Source organism: Rattus norvegicus, chromosome 3, assembly GCF_036323735.1.
Source record: "Rattus norvegicus strain BN/NHsdMcwi chromosome 3, GRCr8, whole genome shotgun sequence".
Taxonomy (NCBI): Eukaryota; Metazoa; Chordata; class Mammalia; order Rodentia; family Muridae; genus Rattus; species Rattus norvegicus.
The window spans coordinates 36556329-36567414 of NC_086021.1; positions in this window are offsets into that span (position 1 = coordinate 36556329).

Below are 11086 nucleotides of genomic sequence, written 5' to 3' on the forward strand. Positions count from 1 at the left end.
ATCAGTGTCTGTGTCAGAGGACAACTTGTAGGAGTCATTTTACAAGCTGAAAGCCTGTAGCAGGCAGGCTCTGTCCTGTTCTCCCCGTGTTTCTTTCTGTTTGAGTTGCTGCTGGGTTATTTCTGCCCCGTCAGACTGTCCTCAGGGAGGACTTCTCTGGCCATGTGTTCATAGTCCATCTCCTCTCTTGGTGGCCTCCTCTTCTCTCTACTGCCCAATCACAGACTCTAGCTTTTTACCATCCAATAGCTTTAAATTGGGGAGGAAGGTTTACATAGCAGAGGCTGTGTATGTGAGGATACTCTCCTCCGGATGGCAACCAGATCTTGGGGTTCAGAATTTAGCATTTGTATACACAGCACCAGACCAACCCCCACCCAACTCACTATACAGAACATTCCCTGAAATCGTAACTGTTTAAAAGGTTGTCATCTCAGCCCAGGAACAGTGGCACGTGCCTTTGATCCCAGCACTCAGGGGGCAGAGGCAGGTTGATCTCTGTAAATTGGAGGTCAGAATGAGTTCTAGGACAGCCAAGGCAGGACAGACAAACCCTGCCTCGAAAAGCAACAGCAGCAACAACAACAACAAATAAAAAAAAAGGAGGGGCTGGGGATTTAGCTCAGTGGTAGAGCGCTTACCTAGGAAGCGCAAGGCCCTGGGTTCGGTCCCCAGCTCCCAAAAAAAGAACCAAAAAAAAAATGGCATTGCTTTTGTGTAGACAGTAAAGCATGGAGCAGATGGACAAGGTTTCACAATGGTGGGATGTCCAGTTGGGGGAGTCCCCGGGGTGAGAGCAGCAATGGGACACAGAGTACTGTTTCTTCAGGGGAGGAAAGGAAGCCTGAGGGTGAACACGTCGTCCAACAGTTCTGCGTGTGCATGCATGTATGTACCTGTGCCTGCTCACATCTTGGGGCTGGACATGGGTGGTGGCCTCCACAGAAGCTGGATCTCCAGATCCCTTTTGACCCTAGAGTTACAGCCCATCTGTGGCTATGTCCCAGGTACCACCAGGGGGCGCTGGACACTTCCTGGTCTATGAGGCAGCGTGAGGAGTGAGGAGAGAGCAAAGGTCAGACAGCAGATGTCCCCACGTACTGAAGCCCAATGCTCCATGACCTCAGCTTCCAAAACCATGCGTTCTTTGCAGAAGAATCATATAGGAGGGGAAGAATCTGAAATTAAACCCTAAATCAAACCCTGGACCCCCTAGAATCTGAAATTCAGGGCTCTATTCTTCTTCTTCCCTCCCTCCCTCCCTCCCTCCCTCCCTCCTTCCCTCCCTCCCTCCCTCCTCCTCCTCTTCTGACTTGGTTTTTTTTTTTTTTTTTTGGTTCTTTTTTTTCCGGAGCTGGGGACCAAACCCAGGGCCTTGTGCTTCCTAGGTAAGCGCTCTACCACTGAGCTAAATCCCCAGCCCCTTGTTTTTCTTTTTTTGAGACACGGTTTCATTGTATCCCTAGCTGACCTGGATCCCACTCTGTAGACCAGGCTAGCCCCTCGCTTACAGAGAATCACTTGCCTCCACCTTTCAAGTGCCGGAGGTTAAAGGCATTCACCGACACCACCGGTCTGCTTTATTTATTTAATTTTTTTTTTTTTTTTTTTTTTGGAGCTGGGGACCGAACCCAGGGCCTTGTGCTCGCTAGGCAAGTGCTCTACCGCTGAGCTAAATCCACAACCCCTTATTTATTTAATTTTTTAAAATATTTATTTATTTATTATGTATACATCATACAGCTTTCTGTCTGCATGTGTGCCTGCAGACCAGAAGATGACCCCAGATCTCATTATAAATGGTTGTGAGCCACCATGTGGTTGCTGGGAATTGAACTCAGGACCTTTGGAAGAGCAGTCAGTGCTCTTAACCGCTGAGCCAACTCTCCAGCCCCCTTATTTAATTTTTTTTTTTCAGGGCTGGGGACCGAACCCACGACCTTGCGCTTCCTAGGCAAGCGCTCTACCACTGAGCCAAATCCCCAACCCCCCCTTATTTAATATTTTTATTTATTTTACATGTATATGTGTGTGAGCCAGCTTGAGTTCGTACACACTGCGCGCGCGTGGGCGCGTGGGCAGGAGCCTGTAGCAGTCAGAAGAGCGAGTCTGATCGCTTGGAACTGAAGTCACGGGTGTTGTGAGCCATCCAATGTGGGTGCTGGGTATGGAATACATGTAGGTCCTATGCAAGAGCAGTGTGTAAACATGACAGCTGAGCCGACTCTACATCCGCCTTTTATTTATTTTTAATTACATTTTGTTTATTTTGTGTGTGTCTGCCTGTGGGGCTGAGTGGCCTGTGTGTGTGTGTGTGTGTGTGTGTGTGTGTGTGTGTAGCTAGGTGTGACACCACACACCTGTGATCCTAGCACTCTGAAGAGGGAGGCAGGAGGATCAGGAATTTAAGGTCGTCCTCCTCTATATAAGGGCTTTGATACTAACCCGGATGCATGAGACCTTGGACAAAAGGTGTGGGGGGGGAACAAAGCCAGCATCAGTACCATGGCTTGCCATCAGACAAGCTGGAATGAAAGGCCAACGATGACACACGTCAGCAGGATATGGAGCAACTGGAGCACTGGTATGTCACTCACGTGGGCGTAAAGCACAGCAGGGATCTTGGGGGAAAAAAGTATTTGCTCATTTCTAGCAATCCAAATACTTCCTCTATGAACCAGAAATTCCATTCTTGGCTATCTGTGCAAGAGAAGTGGAAGAGGGCACTAATCATAAGACTTGTGGACGTGTAGTCACACATGGTTCACAGCCCCAAACCGAAATGTCCATCAACAGGAGAGTAGACCTAGATACCCGTGCTGTGTCACAGAGGAATAGTGAGGTAGTAAAAACGAACGGTCTGCCAGCAGGCAACAATATGGATTCCTCTCAGGAGCAGTGCTATGCAAAGGAGGCCAGACAGAAAAACAGCCAGGTGTGGTGGCACAGGCCTTTGATCCCAGAGTTCAGGAGGTGAGGCAGAGGAGGTTGGGTTTCTATGAGTTTGAAGCCAGTCTGGTCTCCAAGGGGAATTCCAGGCCAGACAGGGCTACACGGCAAGAACCTGTCTCAAAAAAATTAATGATGATGATGACGACGACGATGACGACAATGATAATTCATTATTGTTTGATTCCAGTTATATGAATCTCTAGTACAAATAAAAATTGTTATGAAAAAAGTCAAAATAGTGGTTATCTCTGGGGAGAGTGATACACACCTCTAATCTCAGCACTCCAGAGCTGAGGCAGGTGGATCTTTTGGGAGTTCAAAGCCATCCTATTCTAGTGAGTTCCAGAACAGCCAGAGGGACCCTGTTCTTCTTCTTCTTTTTTTTTAATTAAATTTTTTTTTATTTTATGTATGTGAGTATTTTGCCTGCGTGTATGTCTGTGTACCACCTGTGTGCTCGGTGCCCACGGAAGCCAGAAGAGGGCATCGGATCACCTCGAACTAGAGTTATAGACAGTGATGAGCTGCCATGTAGATGCTGGGAACTGAACCCGAGTCCTCTGGAATGGCCAGCAGTCCTCTCAGCCACTGAGCCACCTCTCCCGCCCTGAGACCCTATTCTAAAAATAATTTTTAAAAAAAAGTGATTATCAGAGAAGTAATGCAGCCTGTCAGTGAGAACTTTCCAGTTTTCTGGTTTCCAAAAGTGTTTTATAGAAGCTGAAGAGATGGCATGATGCATGTATGTACATACAAGTGCACTTATGTATGTGTGAGTACCACATACATGCACAGACAGGTTTCATGTAGCCCAGGCTAGCCTCAGCTCACTATACAGTTCAAGCTGGCCTCCATCTTTCAGTGATCCTCCTGCTTCAGCTTCCCAAAATCTGTGCCACTGTATACAGTCCAAATTATACTTTTTTTATCAAAAAAAAAAAAAAAGATGGGGTTGGGGATTTAGCTCAGTGGTAGAGCGTTTGCCTAGCAATCGCAAGGCCCTGGGTTCGGTCCCCAGCTCGGGGGGGGGGGGGGGGGGGGGATTAATGTATGAGTGCTCTGCTGCACATACATCCACAGGCCAGCAGAGGGCATTAGAACTCTTTATAGATGATTTTGAGGTACTATGTGGTTGCTGGGAATTGAACTCTCAGAACCTCTGGAAGAGCAGCCAGTGCTCTTAACTGCTGAGCCATCTCTCTAGCTCCCAGATCATACCATTGAGACTCACAGGGGGGTTAAACTGTGACACCAAGGCAGTTACTGGCACATAACCGGGGCCCCTTTAAATGCTAGCTACAGGCGGAGACAAAAACAAGCAAACAAAACCAAGCAACCAAAGAAACAAAAAGGGTCACAGAGGAGAGGTGTTGTGGCTCAGTTGGTAGGGTGTTTGCCTAGCATGATCAAAGTCCTGGGTTTCACCCCTAGGACCCCATACTCCCACCACTTGGAAAGTAGGGCCAGGAGGATCAGGAATCCAAGATCATCTTGGTTACCGGTAAGTTTGAAGCCAGCCAGAGCTACTTGAGCCCCTGACTCAAAAACAAAATTCCTGTCCCACTGAAAGTTGGGCCTATCTATAAAAGCAAACAAAGGGAAGAGAAAGGGAACAAACAAATAGACTGTCTGACCTTGTCCCCCAGATCAGCCTTCTGGCCCTGCCTGAGCCCTGAGGGATTCTTCTCTCCCACTGGGAGCAGCCTTAGGGAGAATTTCCACAAATCAGGCCTTGGCAGCTTAGCTTGATACACCTGCGACACAGCTTCCCTCTCTCTCCCTGATGGCTTGGCTTTACCGCCACCTCCTCCCACAATGCCACCCTGCCTCAAGGTATACACCCTCCCAGTCAGAGTGTATCTGCCTGCCCTCAAACTGTCACCATTAGCCTCTGCTGGGATTGGAGCTCAGTGGTGGCATACTCACTTACTATGAGAGTGTTCCTGGGTTCCACCCCAGCACAGCGTCCCCCAAATTAGACTCCACTGTAGATGCCTGTGCGTACCTGCACCCACCTGAGATGACCACACTGCTCCTGGCACTCTTAGGAGCAGTTCCCCAGTTGTTGACAGTGCCTGCCTGGCCCAGGCTTCTCTGGCAAGCAGTTCAGCTGGACTTCTGGGTCCATTTACAGAAACCAAGTCTAGGGTGACCAGTCACTCAAGTAGAGCTGCTGGTCTGCTGTGTGCCACAGAGGGATTCTTTGAAGGTCTAGGGAAACACCAGACAGGGACCCAGGGGTCCCTTTGCTTTGAGGTCAGAGACAATCTGGGCAGGAAGAAGGTAGGCAACCCCCTGCTGTGGTGTCAGAGAGGGAAGGATGCTGACTGTAGGCAGAAATACTGGAGGTTTCACCAGGGATAGTCTGGGAGCAGATCTTCTGCCTGCTTACATTGTCAAGCCAACGTCTACATCCATTAAATGGGTCAACTTTTGTCTTGCCTGGGATCCAAGAGCCTGGTTGGGATAACCGGCTTCCTGACTTCTCCCCCTTGTGACCCACATCCCTTCTCTCAGCATCAGTTTCTTCATCTGTAAAATGGGGACGATGAAAGTAACAACACACCTGAGGGCCAGAGAGATGGCTCAGCGTTTTGGAGCACAGGCTGCTCTTGTGGAGGCAGGATCCAGGTTTGGTTCCCGGCACCCCCATAACAGCTTACAACCATCTGGAACTCCAGATCATCTTCTGACTTTTGGGGCCACCAGTCACCCATCTGGTGCACATACATATGTGCAGGAAAAAATCATACATGTAAAATAACTCTTAAAAAAAAAAGAAAAAGGGGGGTTGGGGATTTGGCTCAGTGGTAGAGCGCTTGCCTAGCAAGCACAAGGCCCTCCCCAGCTCCGAAAAAAAGAATAGGAAAAAAAAAAAGAAAAGAAAAAGAAAAAGGAAATCCCAAAACCTTGCCCTTGTTGGTGCTTGGAGGCTGATCCATGTCAGCCAAGGTAGTCACCGTGGGACTGGGTCTCTTAGTAAAATGCATAGTATCTGTTATTTCAGACACAATAGTGCAAGTAGCACACTTTCCAATCCACACAGCCGCCCACCATACCACCCAGACAGCTCTGAGAACTCATTTCTCAATGCCTCCCAGAAGAAGGTGTTACCCCAGCCTCCTCACCCAAGCCTCCCATGCAAGGGTGACTGGTGGAGTGGGCCACGGGGACTGAATCCAGCCCGTCACACTTGCTGATCCAGCTAGCTGGGGCCCTGGGACCAGACTGTCCCAGATTCTTGGCACTGATTTTCCCAGTTCTCACAGAGGCATCTTGCGGGGGTGGGGGGGTGGGGGGGTGGGGGGGCGGGGGAGGGTGGGTCACTCCTTGACAGTTTCCTAGTCCTGGATCCCCTTCGGTCCTTTATACTTCCCTCCCACCCCCTCTTTGCTTTCTGTCTATAACTCTCAAAAGATGGTGTCCGTCCACTCTCAGTCCCCGTGGGACAATATGTGCTCAGGAAATTTTTTTTTCCAGTTCAAGATTATCCCCATTCTCTGAAGAAGGCCCAGAGACAGAAATCAGCAAGACAGAGAGGAAGGAGGGCAAAATGGTAGAGGAACCCAGCCTGCCCCCGGGAGCTCAGCCCAGCTTTTACCACAAGCTTAGTCACCCACCCAGAGGGCTGGGCAGGGCTGGCAGCAGGGCCGTCCTGGAAGGCTCTGAGTCACCGGCTGGTGAGAGACAGCTGTGGCCCAGCAGGAAACCAAGACTAAAGTGGAAGAGGTGTGTGGGGTGTGGGCTGACAGGCTGTGAGTCCCTTCCCCTTACTGGAGAGGAGGAATTGGGACAGACTGACCAGTTCCAGTGGCCTCAGCCACACACAGCTCCCAGGGCCCACCAGGAGTCAGGCCCTGCTGTGTCTTTCAGGGGTCTCACTCTGGAGAACAGGAAGTCAGTGCTGAGATCTCTGCTTAAGTCACAGCAACTACCAAGTATGGACACGTACGAGACCTGAGACTTCAGCTCGGGGGAAGTGCCTGAGGAACTCGGGCTGCTACAGTCACCTCAGTCAGTCATCAAGCCTCAGAGCTGCAGCCGGCAAGTTCACCTTCTATAAATTTAATTCTCACATATAGTTATGGAGTCAGGCACTGTTCCACACATCTCTAGCCCCAGGATTTGAGTAAGAGAGACACAAGGATCAAGAGTTCAAAGCCACATCTACTCCACAGTGGATTTGAGGTGAGCCGGGCTGCACAGTGAAACGGTTTTCAAAACAAAACTGCCGGGGCTGATGACACAGGCGTGTCATTTTCTCTGCTCTGGAATCTAAGAGTTTGAGGACTGCCTGAGCAGCCTTTGAGGCCCTGACTTGAACTAAAAGAGATGTGAAGACAGATTGTGCTCCGAGGTAGGGAGGTAGGAGTTCAACACTCCCCCCCCCCTTGTGCAGCCAAACAAACAGGCCTCCCACCTCCAAGTCAGAAGACAAAGTCAGGCAGAGTGGGTGGCACAAGCCCGTAAAGCCAGCATTTAATAGGCAGAGGCAGGAGGATCTCTGTAAGTTCCGGGGTAGCCAGGGCTACAGAGGGAGGCCCTGTCTTACAAAAAATAAGTTGGGTGGGCGGGCAGGTAGCTCAGCTGGTAGAAGGCTTGCCAAGCACAGGACGATCTGGGATCCAATACCACACAAGACTGAACTTCGGATGCATGTCTGTGACCACGGGAATGAAGACAAGATGATAGGAAGTTCAAGGCCATCTTCCTCAGCTGTGCAGTGAGTTTGAGGCCAGCCTGGGATACATGAGATTCTCTCCAAAAAGAAATGAGTAGATGAATAGCCACAGACACGGGAAGTGTTCCTATGACATGGACACGGGTGTAGTGGAAGGCCGGCCTGTGTTAGACCTGAGGAATGAATGAGGGGCAGGGTTGGGCAAACAGGTAGGAGGAGCGAGGGATGGCGCCTTGACGCTCTGAACTAGCTAGAGCTGCGTGAAGTGGGGGTACCCTCTCTCTCCTCAGATTCTGGATTCTGGCCTTAAAGATGGGACCCAGGCTTCACACGCTCCACGGATGTGCTCTACGTCTGAGCTACAACCCAACCCTTCATCCCATCTTTTACTTTGTTCGAAATTCCAGACAAGTTACAGCACCTTTGAGCTCGTTTTTGTCTCCCCAAAGATGCAGGATTTATCCAGGCGTTCAGAGAGCACGACTCGACTCGAGGACAAAGACAGCCCAGCTCAAGCTCCCACACCAGGAAGTTCCCCTGCACGGGGCCCTGGGTTTCCCATTCTTTGCTTCATTGAATCTTCACCACTCCCTACCTGGCTTCTGTTTCATCAGGCCTGACCAGGGAGCCATGATCTGGAAAGGTGGTGAAGCCCCCATTCCTAGAGTTCTGCAAGAAGACCCTGTTGCTGTCGAGTGAGGTAGACGTCACTGCTGCAGGCAGGCAGGCAGGCAGGCATGATAAGACACAGGTCTCCAGACAAACCTGCTAGGATCCAGGACCAATGGTTTGTGCGCTGGGGGTGGGAGGGGGGGCTCACTCAATCTTTTGTTTTGTTTTGTGGGGTGGGGACAGTCCTAGTACAGAGAGGACATTCCAGCCACACAGATAACAGAGCACGACAATGAAAACTCTTGGAATGTGCTGGCTGTTCGGAAGGAAGAGTTTAGAGTGTGCTGGGAAGAGCAAGATGGTGGGCTGACCGGTGTGTGCGGTAAAGGGTGGTTTTATCTGACTTCTGAACAATGAGCGGGGCTTGGAGGGGCCGAAGTCAGGGGAGAGGGCTGACTAGTTTGTAAGCTCTAAGATAGCTTAAAGTAGGACTGGTCTAAAGCCGTGAAGGTTCAGGAGAGAGGGAAGCAGGAGGAGGGAGGAAGGCTGGGCTGGTAGGGTGGCTCAGTGGGTAGAGGTTATTGCTGCTGTGTAACCCACACAGTGGGAGCAGAGGAGAGAGGAGAGACTTGCAAACCTGAAGTCCCTATTATGTGCTGTTTCCCCTCCCCTTGTTCCCCCAAACAACAAACAACAAACAAACAGACAAAGAAATGTAAAAAAAAAACAAAACATATTTTTTTTTAAAAGGAGAAGCTGGAAGAATTTCCTAAGTGTCACATTTAGGAATTTGGCTTCATCTCAAGGACTGTGGGAGCCACAGAAGGTCTAAGGTGAAGAACAGCCTGACCATATTTGTGTTTTAGAGGAATCTATGCGGGTGCCCAGTGAGAACTAAGAGCTACGCCACTGACAGGCAAGCCAGTCAAGGGCTGGAGAGTTGCTGAGCCCTGCCTGAGGTGACAGTCACACCCCTGAAGGAGCAAGGGAGTTCCAAAGAGGCCAGGTGATGGGTGGAACAGGCTGTGTGCTGCAGTACCCAAGGGGGAGGTCTGGGCCCAGTGCCAGGGTCCCTTCCGTACCACAGGGCATGCCAACCGGGTAAACAGAGGTGGACACATGATATTCCTTCAAAACAAAATCTCAATTCATCCACACACACACCCCCTGCAGTTTACTGAACGTGTTTGTTTTTTTTTCTCTCTCTCTCCTCTATTTCAGGTCTGACAGGTTTGTGGGGCAAGCAGAGGTGGGGCTCAGAGCCAACCTAGAGGGAGAGAAACCTGGGGGGCAAAGAAGAGGCCTTCCTTCTTCCTATAGGACAAGGAAGGGTGCTGTCCTGGAAACACTAGAGAAATGCTTGCCCTACTGCTCTGGGCGTCAGTCCAGGCTCCAGCCTCTGGACCCTCCCTTTCAAAGTAAAGGCTTCTTATTCTTCACCTTCGGGTTGCTGTTTCCAAATGCGCTTTAGGGTGGGGCTGGGCGGGGTAGGTCTGCTGAGAGGCAGGTTGGCAGAAGTCACTTCCTGACAGAGGCCTGGTGAGTCAAGGGCTGTAGGCAGCATTCCTAGTTGTTAGGAGGAGCAGGCCCAGCAGGTGGGCAGCAGGGTCCCTTCCTTCCCTGTCCCAGATCCTAACATTCCTACCCTTGAACTACATTCCTGGAGTCACCAAGGCAAGGGGAGGGAGTGTGTGCAGGGTAGAGACAGCCCATAGGTTATTTAGGGGGGAAAAAGCATTTTGCAAGGCTGAGAAAGTCTTACTACAGAAAGAGTACAAGGTTGGGGAGCTGGCTCAGCTTGTAGGTATCAAGGCAGACCAGAGTTGGAGAGTTCAGATACCCAGAACCCACCGATGGCTGCAGGAGCCTTCGTGGGAGCAGGGCATGCATCTGTAATCCCAGCCCTGGGGAGGCGGAGTCAGGCAGCCAGCCAAACTAGCTGAATCGATGAGCTCTGGGTTCGCTGAGAGGTCCTGTCTCAGAAAATAAGATGGGGAGCCATTGAGGAAGACACTTGGTGTTGAGTTGACCTCTGGCCTCCACACGCAAGAGCACACGTGTGTACTGCTAAATCTCCAACCCCGGGACAAGATGGCTGAGGTGCCTGTTCAACCTATCAAAGTGGACCTAGCCACCATGTTCTCCCAGAATCCCTCAGTCCCTACCTGGTTCAGGGTATGGCTGGTATACTCCCCCTTCTGCCCTGAACTCTCCAGCCCAGGAGCTGGGCTGCCCTCCCCCCAGATGCCCCTCTCTATATAATCCAGCCATTTCGGTTACTCCCCCTTTTATACCTTTGTCTTCTTGGCTGCTGCACCTGCTTCCCCTTTCTCCCCTCTCTCTTCCCTTCCACCTCTCCTCACATGTCTCAGGGACAGGTCCATCATGAATGATTCCAGATGTCCCTGTCTCTGCCTCTGGTCTCCTCCACCATACCTAGGAGCGGTCACATCCTTAACTTTTTATTTCTTTTTTTTTATTCATATATGTGTATATACATACACAGAGTCATGGCCATAAAACACACACACACACACACACACACACACACACACACACACACACACACACACACACTCAACATTCTAATGGAAAGCGAGCACGGGATAAGAATGAGGAGGTGACTGGACCAAGGGTGGAGACCAGCAGAGGTTAGGTTATCTTGTATCATGTCCAAGCCTCATCGTGACAAGAGAAAGCACAATGACATGCACCCTTACACACGTATGATGACACACTGCAGGGTAGAGACAGCCCCTAGGTTAGACAGCCCATAGGTAGAGACAGCACAGTGGTGGTGTGTGCCTTTCATCCCAGCACTCAGGAGGCAGAGGCAGGAGG